At 40.0% G+C, this 16572-nt stretch overlaps 1 protein-coding gene across 1 annotated transcript in view; it reads right to left on the minus strand.

Moving 5' to 3' along the window:
• LOC131684845 (dentin sialophosphoprotein) overlaps nucleotides 1-16572 on the minus strand; it is a 108694-nt gene that overhangs the window by 71681 nt on the left and 20441 nt on the right. Inside the window, exon 2 of the mRNA XM_058968058.1 lies at nucleotides 13243-13422. The gene's annotated coding sequence lies outside the window, so the exon portion shown is untranslated. The remainder of the gene's footprint in view (nucleotides 1-13242; nucleotides 13423-16572) is intronic.

Genomic DNA, 16572 nt, shown 5'->3' on the forward strand with positions numbered 1-16572 from the left:
TTTCCACAATTATGTTGAACATAAAGGGCCTCCGTGCCATAGTTTAGAGAAATGAAAAAGGCACAATTGCACCGCTAGGTGGATTAAAACAGGTTTTTAATTTTGTCATAACTTTGTATGGAGAGGTGCCACTGTGCGTTACCTTAAAACGCCTAGTGCCAACTGATTTTGCAATCAAACAGTTCTATGGAAATTGATTTTTTCAGTGTTCTTTATATTTTCCAGCATTTTTGGTGAAGAAAAAATATTTTTAAAAAGCTATTCGAATTGCTCTGTTAACCGATCTGCATGTTCTCTCGGAAAATGCACCACGGTCGTCATATTGATGCCTAAACTTTGCGAAATTTTGGTTTTCTGTTGCGCTTGTGTAAGATAATTAGTTTCCGCAGTTTGTGTCAAAAGAATGTTATTCATCTTCTGTGTTGTATTAGTTAGAATAAGTTTTCCAGTTCTATGTACATACTAAATTATTGCTAGGAAGTCGAATTGAAAAACGAATGCAATGTAAACACAAAAGGGGTGCAAAACTGAGACCTCACGAAGTGGGCCAGAAGAACACGCTAAGTTCCTACTTATACAATCTACTCCGGTTGTTCATCATATCGAACACACTGTTTTTGTTCGTTTGTTACGTTTTTTATTTTTGCGAGATCGTGCGTGTATGTATGCATAGATCCGTGCATTTGCATGTGCACTTTTGTGTTTACAGCTTGTTTTGTATTATCGCAAAAAAATCGAGCGTTTGTATGTTTCGATTCCGACGAACCTTTACACGTATTACCGGGATGGAAGATTAAACATTTTCCACAGTTAAGAATTTTGACTCCAACTTACTTGATACTTGATGGGCAACAACGCTTCGTTTAATCTACGCCGAGTGAAGAATTCTCCTCCACTGGACCCGGTCCTGGGCCAATCTCGTCCAGTCACCCTGGACAATAAGTGCTTTTAGGTCCTCTTCCACTGCAAACAGCCATCGTGTATGCGGCCTGCCACGGAGTCGTCGGCCTCTTCCCGGTTCTCTACTGAATATTATCTTCCCCTGTCGTTTTTCCGTCATTCGTGCCACATGACCAGCCCACCGCAGCCTGCCGTTTTTTTATTAGCTTGACAATATCCACTCCTTTATATACTTGGTATAACTCGTGATTCATGCGACGCCGCCAGATGCAATTTTCTTCTTTACCGCCGAGTATTGTTCGCAGCACCTTACGTTCGAAGACACCGAACGCTCTACGATCAACTTCCTTTAACGTCCACGTTTCATGGTCGTACAAGGCAACCGGAACTATCAATGTCCTGTACAACGCGAATTTTGTCTTTGTCTGCAAACTACGGGACTTCAGCTGGCTACGAAGTCCGTAAAAAGCCCTATTTGCAGCTGCAAGACGCCTTTTCACCTCGCGGGTAACATCATTATCGCGCGTCACTAGAGTTCCATGGTACACAAATTCTTCCACTAATTCAAATTTATCACAAATCACACCTTCTGCTGAGAAGCGCTGGATATTGAAGCGCAACGGTCGCTGAGTTCTTGAGTTCGTTACGGTTGGTAACCGTGCTCGAATCTTACTGACAACGAGATAGTGATCAGAGTCGATGTTTGGTCCTCTGAAGGTCCTCACATCTATAACATCCGAGAAGTGTCAGCCGTCTACCAGGACATGGTCTATCTTATTGCAAGTTTCGCCATTCGGGTGCATCCAGGTGTGCTTACGGATGTCTGCATGCAAAGTAAGTGCTGCTGATGGCAGCGAAGGTCACTCGTCTCAGACCGTTGTCGTTGGTTACAGAGTGAAGCTCTCCTTACCAATGATTGGACGGAAAAAGTCGTCTCTACCGACCTGAGCGTTGGCGTCCCAGATTTTCACGTCATGCTTTGGGCACTCTCCGTAGGTTTTGTCGAGACACTCGTAAAACGCGTCCTTCACGTCATCGGGTTTATTGTTTGTCGGTGCATAGATGTTGATCAAGCTGTAGTTGAATAATTTGTCCCGTACCCTCAATACACAGATTCGCTCGCTAACTGGTTTCCACCTTATAACACGCTTCATCTGGTTGCCGATCACTAGGAAACCGACTCCATGTTCTGCCTTTTCGCCGCCGCTATAGTAGATGTTGTGGAAGTTTTGGTGATGGGATCCACCGCCCTGAATTCACGTTCTCCAGTTCTTGGCCACCGCACCTCCTGAATCGCAGCCACGCTCACTCCAACCGTCTGCAGTTCGCGAGCCAAAAGACTCACTCAAAGTCCTGACATTCCATGTTCCGAGTTTCCAATCATTGTCCTTATTTCGTAGCCGGGTCGGTTGCCGAAAGTATCGTTCGTTTTTCTTTTCTTCTTCACTTTTCGTGGTAAGTGGGAGGGTTCGGTAGGCTACCTTACCGGGGTCGCGCTACCTACATCGTGCTGGTGGGGCTGCCACCTTAGGTATAGCTGACGCGATACAGCATTTCATGCTTAGCCGCTGGATGCCAGAACCAAGAGGGTGAATGTTTCTTTGGAAAATGAGTGAAGCCAACATAAGCTGGCTTCCTGGCTCGGCTAGTTGCCAAAAATGACAGCGAACGCGCTTTAAGAAACGTTCACATCGCTACGAGCCAATGTTGTTAACTCTACCTGAAACTTATATAATGCAAACTTCATTTTGATGTGCTTAAGTGATACTCAAGTGATAAAAGTGGTTTTTTGGAGAAGAAGCGATGCAAGAGAAAGTGTGATTTCTCATATATTGTTAATAATTACTGGTTTTGAATCCAACTTTCAAACAGTGTTGTACAGTTCATGTGAACATACCTTGAACATTTGAAGCGTAGCTAACGCTACTGGCAGTTGGTGGTAGCTTCAGGCAACAAACAGTTTTCACGGAGCTGGCCAGAACAGACGCTGTTTGAGCCGCACCTCCTTGGTGAACAGACGCTCGGGACGTACCTCCTCAATCTAGCTGAAGTCAGAAGGATAACAGTGCCCAGGCTGCACAACCAGCTAAGCACACAACTGTTAGCTGGCGGTCGTTGTAATCATATGACCCGGGGAAGCATGAGGTAGGGACTTGTGAGGACCAGAGCTATGTTGAACGCTCCTTCCAGGTTGTCGACTCACCGTTTTGTACCCCTGACGCAAACATTTTTGTTAAAAAGGGCATAGAATGTTATGCATGCTGAATTTTCAAAAAAAAAATAAGCAGTTATCCTATTTTTTCAGCAAAATTATTCGGAAAAGTTAAAGAGAATGAATACTTTTGTACGAAAAAAATATACACTATTACAAAATCTTATATATTAAATTACAACAAAACTTATGTTCTGAGAGCAAGAGTGGGTTAAAATTTTGCTCAGAGCAAAAGTGGGTTAAAATATTAATTTGCGCGAAAGTGGTTCGACAAAATTTTCAGGGCAAGACAAAAATTGACGATTACCGCCATTTTGAAATCCAAGATGGCGACTTCCGGTTACCACAAAATAGTAAGAACCACCATCAATACGGGTATCATTTGAAAGGAGGTGATCAGTGGACACCGAAAATTGACGATTACCGCCATTTTGAAATCCAAGATGGCGACTTCCGGTTACCACCAAATAGCGAGACACACCATCATATGGGTGTCATTTGAAAGGGGGTGGTCAGTGGACTCCGAAAATTGACGATTACCGCCATTTTAAAATCCAAGATGGCGACTTCCGGTTACCACAAAATAGTGAGAAACACCAATTAATATGGGTGTCATTTGAAAGAGCTGGGTCAGCAGACACCGAAAATTGACGATTACCGCCATTTTTGCATTCAAGTCGTCGTTACAGTTCGGTCGCGTTTCCATTTGCGCCGTTTAAAGTTTAACCGTGCGTGTTTTAATTTGTATTGTTTTTATTTATCATTGCTGCGTAAGTAAAACATGCCGTGCGCGATTAATAATTGTACAGTGAGTGACGACAAACATGTGTGGTACTGCCATGGATCATGCGGGAAAAAATTCCACGCTGCATGCGTTGGTGCTCAGAGGAATCATGAGCAAAGAATACTAACATACATGCTGCCAATATGCTACGAGTGCCAGAAGCGTCTCGTGATGGAGTTAAATTTCGATAAACTGTACAGACAACAACAAGAAGCCATCAACCTCAACAAGCTAGTTATGGAGTCGAATCACAAACTCACATCCACATTTAGCAACTTCAATGTCCGAGATGGATTTGAATGTATCGAAATGCTCTTAAACGAGTTGAAAGGCGAAATTAAAACAACTGCAGCTAATCATAATAACGCGGTTGCACACATAGCCAAAACCTCGGAGTTGTGGAATGAGCTGGCTGCTTCCAACAAAACTGGCAAAACTGATGTCGTTGCCACAAAAAATCACTTAACATCATTATTCGACATATCGATGAAAGCTACGAAAAACAACATCGCAGCCTATGTCAATGAACTGACCACCGATATGACACGCGAGTTGAAACAAATTTGTTCAGAAATTGAAAAGGTCAGCAGCGTGATAACTGACATGGCTAACAACTGTTCGGCACAGAATATGAGTTATGTAAACCCAACTTTCACGGATGATATTATCGATGAGTTAAAGCAAATTTCTAGCGCAGTAAACTCACTGGAACAAAAGACTGTTGCTTCACCCACAACAGATTCCTCCCCTAGTTTAGAGGCTGAGATGTCCGTCGAGGCAGCCAGTAACTCAGGCTGGCGTTTCCTTGGCAACTCTAAGGTATGGAAGGCTGATTGGTCCGAATACGACGCACATAAATTGCGTCGTCTCAATCAACAAAAAGCGGCGGAGAAAGTAAGAATAAAGAAGAAACGGAATAAACAGAGGCCCGCTAATGCACTTGACACCACCCGTAACAGTAATAATAATACCAAGCGTCGCAAGAATCACGGTTACAAGCACTACACAATTTTCGACAAAAATAACGGATGTGATTACAACCACAGCAGATTTGCGTACCATGATAACAAACGCCGCGACATCGACAATCTTCCGTTGGATAGAGAGCTACTGGCTGAGGCAAAGAAACGTTTTTCGAGGCCACCTTCAACTTCGTTCAGACCTACCATTGCATTCCAGAGAGGCGATGTTTTAAACCCGTGCCCTACCGACCAACCTAGCACCTCACATCGAACAGCTGCTGCCACACCTATGTACCCCTCCGGAATTGGCGCCTGTCAGTGTTTTTGCCGCAATCGACGCGCTCATTAGAGCAAGATAATAATGAATTGACAAATCATATTGCGATTCAAGATTTAGAAGAGGTAGAGCTAGGTCTAATTAATTCCCATTCAACTAACACTTCTCCAAGAGAATCTCAGTCAAGAACAGAAATCTTGGTCTATTGCCAAAACTTTAATCGAATGAAAAGTGCAGCTAAGATGAATGTGATTCAAAACAAAATATTAGGTTGTCATTATTCCGTAATTTTAGCAACTGAGACTAGCTGGGACGAAACAGTGAGAAGTGAAGAAGTTTTCGGGAGCAATTACAATGTCTTTAGGGATGACCGTGATTGTCATGTATCTGGTAAGAAGTCAGGAGGGGGCGCTTTGATTGCGATTTCAGCAAAACTAAATGCAGAAGTTATCAAAACTATAAAATCAAAAGAATTCGAGCATGTGTGGGTGAAAGTACATGTTAAAGACGAAACTCACGTTTTCGCTTCGGTGTATTTTCCTCCAAATTTTGCTCGAAAAACGACTTACGAAAAGTTTTATCATGCTGCTGAATGCATTATTAATAGTCTTTCCCCGCACGTAAAAGTTCACATATATGGCGATTTCAATCAACGCGGTATTGATTTCATACCAGATGCTGATAATGAGAGCATCCTACTTCCTGTTGTAGGGGAAAATGAAACTTTGCAGTTCATTTGCGATAAATCTGCCAGTTTAGGACTTAATCAAATAAATCACATAAGAAATCAGCGACATTGCTATTTAGATTTATTAATGACGAATATAGACGAAGACTTCTGTGTAACGGAATCACTTACTCCCTTATGGAAGAATGAAGCTTATCATACAGCCTTTGAGTTTTCTATATTCTTGCATGTTAACGACAGACCTGGTGATAGTGAATTTGAGGAGGTATTTGATTACGAGTCCGCTAACTATGAAAGCTTGAGGCAAAAAATTAATGCAATAAACTGGCAAATGATTTTAAGAAATGAAGAAAATGTTGAAGCTGCCGTAGACATCTTCTACAAAATATTATTTGAAGTCATTCACGAAGATATACCATTGAAAAGAAGAAGGCGTCACTATAACTCAAAACATCCCATCTGGTTTAATAGAGAAATCAAAAATTTAAAAAATCGTAAGCAGAAAGCACACAAAATCTACAAAAAATACAACAGCGAAGATAACTTAACAAACTATTTAAATCTATGCGATCAATTGAACCTTGCCATTGATATCGCGTTTGAAGAGTACAATGCAAGAACAGAACGCAATATAAAAACTTGTCCAAAAAACTTCTTTAATTACGTAAAAACTAAAATAAAATCGGATTATTTCCCAACAGAAATGCATCTTGATGGAAAGGTAGGCGATAACTCAGAGGAAATCTGCAATCTTTTTGCAACATTCTTCCAGGAAGTTTACACTACATTTTCAGAGAAGGATCGAGAGCGTGAATACTTTTCATTCCTCCCAGAACTTTCAAGAGATATTAACATTAAACAGATAAAAGTACATACAATCGTGGATGCCTTAAAAAACTTGGATAGCTCTAAAAGCCCTGGACCTGATGGCGTTCCACCGGTGTTTCTAAAAACTTTGTCAATAGAACTAACCGCTCCTTTATTTTGGCTTTTTAACATGTCTCTAGAATCAGGTTGTTTTCCTAAAACATGGAAAAGCTCTTTCCTAGTTCCAATTTTTAAAAATGGTAAAAAATCCGATGTGCGTAACTATCGTGGAATAGCTATCATCTCGTGCATTCCCAAGATTTTCGAGGCGATTGTTAATGAAAATTTATTCCACCAAATCAAGAACAGAATTACCCATGTGCAACATGGTTTTTTCAAAGGGCGTTCTACAAGTACAAATCTACTCGAATTCATTAACTACACATTAACAGCAATGGATAACGGAAACCACGTTGAAGCTCTTTATACAGATTTTAGCAAAGCATTTGATCGCATCGACATACCCATGCTACTTTTTAAATTAGAAAAAATAGGGTTTGAGCCAGGACTTCTTACATGGGTACAATCATATCTTACAAATCGTGAACAAGCTGTTAGATTTAAAGGGATAAAATCAATCCCAATTCAAGTTACATCAGGAGTCCCTCAAGGGTCTCATTTGGGCCCGCTATTCTTTATTTTATTTGTTAACGACATTTCCTTCATTCTAAAAAATGTAAAAGTTCTTATATATGCTGATGATATGAAACTATTTCTAGAAATAAGAAATGGTGAAGACTTTCAGACATTTCAAAACGAAGTAAATATATGTTATACATGGTGTAATAAAAGCCTTCTGAAACTGAATGTAAAAAAATGTAATTCCATAACATTGAGTAGAAAGAATAATATACAGAACAATAGAGTCCTATTGGGAAATCAACAAGTAGAAAAGTGTGACAGAATAAGAGATCTAGGAGTTATTATAGATTCCAAAATAACATTCATAGATCATTATAACACAATAATTAACAAAGCAAACAGCACACTAGGTTTTATTAAACGCTTCAGCTATAATTTCCAAGATCCCTACACAATAAAAACATTATATGTAGCCTATGTGCGTTCAACACTAGAATATTGTAGCATAGTTTGGTCGCCTTTTTCAGCAACGCATGAAAACCGGATAGAATCAGTACAAAAGCAGTTTTTGATGTTCGCTCTTCGTAAACTAGGTTGGACTGGACTACATTTACCATCTTATGAAGCACGGTGCATGCTAATTGACATTCAAACCTTGAAAGATCGTCGTGAATTTTCTATGGTATCATTTGTAAACGACATTGTATCACATCGTATTGATTCAATCGAACTTTTATCGAAACTAAATTTTTATGCTCCTTCTCGACAACTACGTAACCGCAGCATCTTTTGTACAATTCGCCATCGCACTAATTACGCCAAGTTTGGCCCTTTAAACCAAATGATGAATATTTACAACAAACATTGCGAAAGCATTGACTTCACTATGTCGAAAACAAAACTTAAGCAGCAGTTTAAAGTAAACCAAAATTTTAACTAGTATTAAGTTAGTTTAATAATTATTGTAAGAAACCGGTCTACATCTGATTGACGACTTGAAATAAATAAATTTTGAAATCCAAGATGGCGACTTCCGGTTACCACAAAGTGGTAAGAACCACCATCGATATGGGTATCATTTGAAAGGGAGTGGTCAGCAGACACCAATTGGCATTAGCACATTTGAAATCCAAGATGGCGACTTCCGGTTATCCCAAATTAGTATCATCAATATGGATGTCATTTGGAATAGGGTGGTCAGTAGACACCGAAAATTGATGCTAAACGCCATTTCAGAATTCAAGGTGGCGTTCCGGTTGCCACAAAATAGTGAGTCATTATCAATATGAATGTCATTTAAAATCCAAGATGGAAACTTCCGGTTTCCACAAAATGGTGAGTGACGTCATCAATGTGAATGTCATTTAAAAGAGGTGGTCATTGGAAAGCGGTTTTATATCTTTAGGTTATTTAAGTAACTATATGATACCGTGAGAATTGTAGTTTTTGCTCTACTTTTAATTGCATTTAGGTTAACGTATTGTAATGGATTTGTGATACTGATTTATCAAAGTTTTCAACAAATGATTTAAAGATATCCACAGAAGTTACAGTCACGTCTCCTGTCAAAATATTTTTGTATGTACCTAGGGTGATAAGCCTATATCGCTTTTTATGTTTTATTGGCACACGCGTTCCATATTTCGGATGTACCTCATGCGTTTTTTTATTACTAAGTCATCTGACCACATGCTTCTGTAGGCATTTCTAAAGAACGGATTGACTCCACTGGGTTTGCGCCTACTGAACGGCGGGGGTGAGTTGGAAATTTTGGTGGGTGAGAAGATTGAGTTATGTTAGGGCAGTTGCAGTTTTGATTTGTTTTCAAAAAGTTGCGAAGCTAATCCGAAGCGATACTTGGTAGTCAAGCAAAAAGTAATGCAATCTGACCGAAAGAAAGAACTGAATAGCATTAATTTATATAACAGGTTTGGAATCATTAATACCTATCAAATTCCTTAGGGCATGTTCAGTAGCATAATATTTTATGTAGAAATTTCAAAGCACAAATGTTTCAGTATCATTACAATGTTTTTCTATTTGTTGCCTCATTTGAAACACGTATAGAACTTTGCTTTGAAAAAGGGTATTCAGCATATACACTTAGGTTCGGTCGACGGGGGAAAAACATTTCGGTCATGTAACGACCTATAGACATGTTCAGTAGTGGTTCAGTTATAGATTCATAATTTTGAAAGTTCAGCAGGGATGAACATGAAGTTTTTTGTGCTTCTGATTGTGATATTAAGTTTACGGCTCAAATATGCGGGCGTAGGGACTTTACGATCGCATGGGAATAAGCGTTTATTTGTTCGTTGAGACCATGTTGATCAGATTATAAGTGCAATAGCGTTCACTAAATCATCGAGGCATTTTTCTGTTTTTGAAATCATGGGCGTAGTTCATCGTTGATGATCGTGATTACATGTCCACCTATGTGTATAATGGCTAGGGGCTCGAGCGTTTGTAAGTTAACATATTCGATTATGTTGGTTTTTGTATCTCGCGGGTGCTAGCGTGTAACTTCGCTTGTATACATTCGATTTTTCAACTGCGAGCCGATTTCCATTTTCGCCTGTGTTCTTGAATGATCGCGTGGACCGTGAATGATACTTAATTTTCAGTATTCGGTTCAGATGCCAGAAGCGAGTGAGTTCCCTGGTATCACAAGTTTTCGGTCGTGGCGCCATAGAACGTGTTGTCTAGTGGCTATGAGCGGTATTTTTTATTAGTCCAACTGAACCTATGTTGCTAGGGCCGAGATTTGAGACTTCCGGATGATCGCGCGAACACGAGCGATTGTAGGTTCACATTCGGCACGCCTTGTTTGTAAATTAAAAAGTGCTGAACGGTTCACTTTATCACCGGAGGGTAATCCTGTTTGGAAGATCGCAGACGTAGATATGCGGGGTTTATCGCGAAGGGCCTCCATAATCTTTTGGTATTTTGCTATCTTCGGCAGTTCTGGCATACGACACTCCAAGTTAAAAAGAGAACCTGGGCTCATCGTCAAGTCCAGGGTACCACCAACGAGAACTTGGCCCTAAACCCAGTTTGTATATGAAACGATATCTATTCATATCATATCATGTCGTCCTATGCAGAGTTACAAATTTTCAAATTCATTGAATCATATTCAGCCGCATTCATTTTCAATATTCAGTGGCGAAACTGAAAACGTCAAACTTCTCATTCATTCAATGCAGAATTTCATTTATCTCCGATTATTGTACGAAGCGAACGTGCAACAACGAATAAAACGCATCAAAGTATGCCTTAGCACAATATTAGCGATGATAATTAATATTTTATGTTTTAGCAATATTTGAAAACATTTACTTGGAGAATAAGTGAAATAAACATTATTGCACGATACTCAACTAAATGAATAACATGGATTTTTGAAGGAATATTCTTTCTATTCATCGCGAGTCACATCAGGTTAATTTTCAGTACTCATAAAAGAGCTTCGATTATTTTGAACTCTAGTCCTATGTCCGAACCCCAATCAAAAAGGATCCATAGTATTAGTAAGATCGTAAGGCTAGCCATGAAACATCCTGTATACTAGAAATCGTTACGTACTGTTCACTCTCTATCAAATGATACCCACTATTTTTGGTACCGGAAGTCGAAACCTTGGATTTTGAAATGGCACTAAACATCAATTTTCTATGTCTACTAACCAGTCCTTTCCAAATGACATTCCTACCGATGATGGTTCTCACTATTTTCCGATAACCGGAGGCCGCCATCTTGGATTTCAAAATGGCGGTAATCGTCAATTTTCGGTTTCTGATGACCACCCCCATCCATACTGATGATGGTTCTTACTATTTTGTGGTAACCGAAAATCGTCATCTTGAATTTTATAATGGCGGTAATCGTCAAATTTCGGGGTCTGCTGACCACCTCCTTACAAATGACATCCATATTGATACTGGTTCTCACTATTTTGTGGTAACCGGAAGTCGCCATCTTGGATTTCAAAATGGCGGTAATCGTCAATTTTCGGTGTCTGCTGACCACCCCCTTTCAAATGACACCCATATTGATGGTGGTTCTTACTATTTTGTGATTACCGGAAGTCGCCATCTTGGATTTCAAAATGGCGGAAATCGTCAATTTCCGATACCTACTGACCACCAACTTTCAAATAACTTCCACAATGATGATGGTTTCATTGATTTGTGATAAATAATTTCTGAAACCATTCTTAGGATAAAAATGGAATTTTTTTTCTCTCAGGGCAAAAGTGGTATATCTTTTTAACCCATTTTTGCGCTAAGGTTTTTTTATTCCATTTCTGCTCTGACTGCTACTTAAACCGGTTTTGCTCTTAATAAAACGTATACCACTTTTGCTCGCAGTGAATTTTTAACCCGCTCTCAGTCTCTCATATCTTTTGTCAACAAAACCCAAAGAGAAAGAAACCATTATAAAGGCAATTGCATTATGGAGAAGCTATCAATTTTCTAACGAAAACTTTCAATCAGTTTTCAAATTTCATTGTAATTTACAGACAAAAATATCATTTTTGTATAAAATATGTGATAGTTTCGGAGATATTTGGAACATTTCATGAAATTAAGCCTTTCTTGTACGTTGTTTATCATTTTATACACGAAAAGAATTTGTTTCTTGCATTTGGATAACTGAGAAGCTACCAATAAGAAAGTTTTTTCTAATAGCCTTTATCATTTTTTATATTTAATACCATTTTAACCTTTTTAGCGTGTAGTTCCAAGCTTGCCAGTTACGAACTGGAAACTATCTTTATCGTAAAATATGACTCTTTAATGGGGACATATTTCAACCCTGGGCGATAGAATTTGAAGGTACGAAACGAAAATCTGATGAACAAAGGAATGGGACATGCTTGTTGGCTTCGCGAATGACATTGACAGCATTGGCGTTGATCGCAGAGCAGTGGATGAGGCATTTGTGTCTGTTAAAAGAGAGGCTGCGTGAATCGCACTTACTACAGACTCTGCTATGACAAAGAGGTTGGCAGAACGAGGTAGTCCGCATGATGTTGGTTGTGAGTTGAAAATTGATAGGGTACAGTATGAAGTTGTTATCGATTTTATATATTTAGGAACACCAGTGACCATGTGACAATGATGTTAACTGCGAGAAGTGCTTCGACTACGACCAGGATTTTCTATGGTTTACGTAGTTAGTTAGTTAAAAACGCACACAAGACTTGCTCAGTACAAATCGCTGATAATCCCTGCCATGATATGGGACATGAGGCATGGGTGTTGAGGAAAGCGCATTATCGAGTAACCGGTGTGCTTGATAGAAGAATTATCCGTTCGATACTCGTGAATGGCTCATTACTGGTGAATCTTGAAAAGTATATACAATGTAAATGTACAGTGTATGTTCTTCGTAATAAATGGTTCAATAATTTACAGGGTAGTTCCAGACTCACTGAATTGTGGTTTTATTTTTTCTATGCGGTTCATTCGACCGCTCTGTATCGAAATTAAAACAACATGTGCTCCCCACCAATGCCCACGACGATCTTATTCTATAGTATTCTGTATCTACTCATCTTCCACCATTATTAAAATGGATCGCTTTACCCTCTCTGAGGTGCACGCTTCAACGAAATATAAAACGTGCATCATGGTGAATTCGAATGCGTGAAAGAAAAGAGTTCTATTTATAGCGCTTTAGAGGTATGTATAAACTGAGAACGGTCATTCTATTTGTGATGCCACCTGATCGGCTGATGGATCTATTTTTGGTGCTAAGCAAATGACTAGCCATGAAGTCAGATGTCATCAAATGTGTTTTTTCGTGGATTGAATTTGAATGTATGTTGCTCTGAATGTAATTACTATTTGAATACATATAGTCAATCCAATTTTCTTTCATCGCACCATCAAACATATTGACAATGCTCGGTGTATTGATAATAGCATTGTCTAAGGTCCGCTAAACATCGCAAACAAAGCTCACCTTTTACTCGATGTCGCCTTAACGTCTCGCAGTAGCTGATGACGGTAGCAGACCACGGTGCGCCGTTCGCCGCCGACGCCGATCGAAAACGTTACCAGCTGATGGTCCCCGGCAAGGCTCTCGCTCACCTTGTGGATCAGGAACCGTCGGTAGTTGTTCACCGGTGGGAAAACTAGTACGCTGCAATGGAAAAATTAAAATCAAAGCAAACTATTACTATTTTTGAAACAAGTATGACAAAACTGGCTGTTTTCCGTTCGTTTTTTTTGGGGGGGGGGGGCTATACCTAATCAGCAACAGTACCCTAGAGCCCTGGTAAAGAAAACTTGCCCTACTAACTGACGACAAGCTTACAATAAACCGGAGGCTTAAGTTGTTACATGCCGGATTTCCGTGTAAACCGGCCCCGTGGGTAAGGCGCTGTTCGCAAACCGTTTCAAATGTAATTCAAAGCAGATCTGGGGTTGTTTACACGAATCCAATTGCGGGTTGGCGCCGCACCGCCAGCGGTGGCCCATGGGAAGTTCACATACTCAGATACACATACACACGGTGAATAAGTGCACTAGCGAATAGGCTGCTTAGACATCGCTGCCAGGGTGCACTTTTCATGGTGCCTTGAGCGCGATGCGTACGAGGAAAGGAATCGTCAACAAGTAGCGAAACTAATGTCAAACGATTTTATATGCATTAGGTCCGTACATGTAACTGGCGGGTAAAACAGTGGTCCGAACCATAAGTGAAGATTAGCTGCGCATTCGGTGGGCCTGTTGGGTTAGGTATCACTAACGAGGAACTTATTGATATTGCCATTGACTCTATTGTACTATATAAAACCGCAGAAATACTGAAGATTGATCTTTACCCATTAAGCGAAGCTGAAAAATGAGTCGGATTTCTGGTTGGCTTTAGTTAGAATCCGTCTCCAGTGACATAACCGATTCTAATTAAAATCGGTTGTGTCACTGGAGCCGTAGTATTTGCTAAAGCCAGCCAGAATGCTGGCTCATTTACTGGATAGTTTCAAATATATATCGCAATGTAACGAATCACCAGTTACACTGAATCAGCGCAATTCATCGCGCAAATTGCTGCTGTTCTGGCACAATAAGTACAGTACATGGCGGTGACAGGCGAGCCGTAAGCCGGGCCTGGTATATAGGGTAGATGTGCCCTTATTCATCTCATTAGTCACGATGTCACATTATTTCGCTGATAACTCGGCTTAAACTGACTGGATTGCGCTTAAATAAGTATCGACATCTTTGCTTCGTTCTTAAGAAGCAGATCCATAAAAAATCTGACTTGGAAAACGCAAAATACTCGCTTTAGAGCGTAGCAAAGAGCAGATAATGCTCTAACTAATGTGTTGTAATGGGTGGGATGAATAGAAGGGGTAAGATGAATTAGGGTACAGTAACCCTATGTAGGTAGAACAGAGTGATTTGATATAGAACGTGGCAGGCTGAATTTTGCGCGACAAATTTATTACTCTTTAACTATCAGTAGTTTAATACATTAAGTGAATTATCAGTGGATATATCGCTTTGAATACTATGTCGGATCTGAAAAGCAGTTAAACGGTAAAGGAAGCCAACTTATACTTTAGCTATTCGGACATAACCCTAAAATAATGTCCCACAGATACCGGCTATCTAGTCAAATCTATTCCTTCCTGCTAACGATTAAGATTAGGCAACTGAAGTTTTCTGTACCTCCAAGAAAGGGAAGATAAATGTAAGCCAGCTCCTTTTTTCTGATCATTATCATTGAAATTAATAAAAATACATTTTTTAACTTAAAGCAGTCGCTACGAAAAGGCGCTGTTATAAGGACCTTCCGAAATATGTTCCAACAGCTGCAGTAGAATTCCTCATCCGGATGTTGTACACCAAGTGGATTCCAGCTTTCAAACATTGGTGTAGTTGCAACATATATTTTTGCCCAAGGAATAAAATTTGATGAGCCAATTTGCTCATGAGGGCACAACACCTAACTCAGAAAAATTGGATTTGAATTTTTCGTGTACCTCTCGTCAGTATGACTATATATATCTAACTAACGCCAAATTGTGTGCCAATTTTGGTGTTAGTTTGGATATATAGTTTAACTGACAGCAAGTTGGTGTCAGTTACTGACGAGTGGAACCCGAAACATTCAAATCCAACTTTCCTAAGTTAGTTGCAACTTATGCGCAAATTGGTTCATCCAATTTGCTTTCGAAAAGCAAAGCGTATGATAATATTCTAGCGTTAAGCAAACCACCGCGCAATAAAGCGATTTTAAACAATAGATTTATGTCCCGAAAGTTTTATGCTATCTGAAAGATGAACCCTAGCTGTCTTGATACCTTATCCACAATGTATGAAGTACGTATTTTGTACATTAGTGCCCAATCGAAGATGACATCGAGATCCATGACGTGATAGTATCTTGGAATGCTGGAGTTAATTGAAATGAATCGGATGACGATTCTGCGCAAAAGTCACAATCAGAGATGCCAACGGTACCGGTAAACTACATTTTTTCGGTATATTTACATTTGCACAAGCCGTACAGCCCGCTACAGCGACGGCTCACTACAGCTCTTGCCAGAACGGTAGCCAAACCGAGTATATTTTCCCGTACAGCAGTAGAATACATTTTTATTTCATGGACTTGTTGACTTTTCTCGGTGAAAATGAAAACTCCAAATTTTCCCATTACCACACGTAACGTTTCGGCTTACTGCTCTTCAGCCATCGTCGGACGCCTACAAACATTTATTTAGCATTAACGTTAACATCAATTTGTTCACAAAAAATTACAAAGCTAGCATTCACAAATTAAACACAATTTACAATTAACTCACATAAACTTATATCACGCATCTCCATTCACTCTCGTTCACTCTCCACCGCTAGGCGGGCGATCACTTTTCGACTGTCTGCGTTCCTCGCTATTCAAACACTGTCGAAGCTTGGTGACCAGACCGTCGTATGTTGTGCAGAACGTTCCACATTCTCTTTGTAGGTTCACCGTTTTTTCCTCGCCGAGAATTTTGATGTGAAACATTTCTGCAGTTAGTCTGCTCTCCTGGTTTTCGATTCGTTCCAGTATCCGGGTGTTGTCGAAATCGAAGATGTGTCCTTCTTGCAATGTGTGTTGGGCTAAACCAGTTCTCGCATCTTTTTTCTTCGCGTCGTTCTTGTGCTCCGCTACTCTCGTTTCCAGCCTTCTCCCCGTTTGTCCTACATACGTTTTGCCATCGCCTGTTCCACACGGAATCGAATACACCACGTTCTTCTGTTTCCCTGGTGGGATCGGGTCTTTCAGTTTGGAGAAAATTCT

Source organism: Topomyia yanbarensis, chromosome 2, assembly GCF_030247195.1.
Source record: "Topomyia yanbarensis strain Yona2022 chromosome 2, ASM3024719v1, whole genome shotgun sequence".
NCBI classification, from domain to species: domain Eukaryota; kingdom Metazoa; phylum Arthropoda; class Insecta; order Diptera; family Culicidae; genus Topomyia; species Topomyia yanbarensis.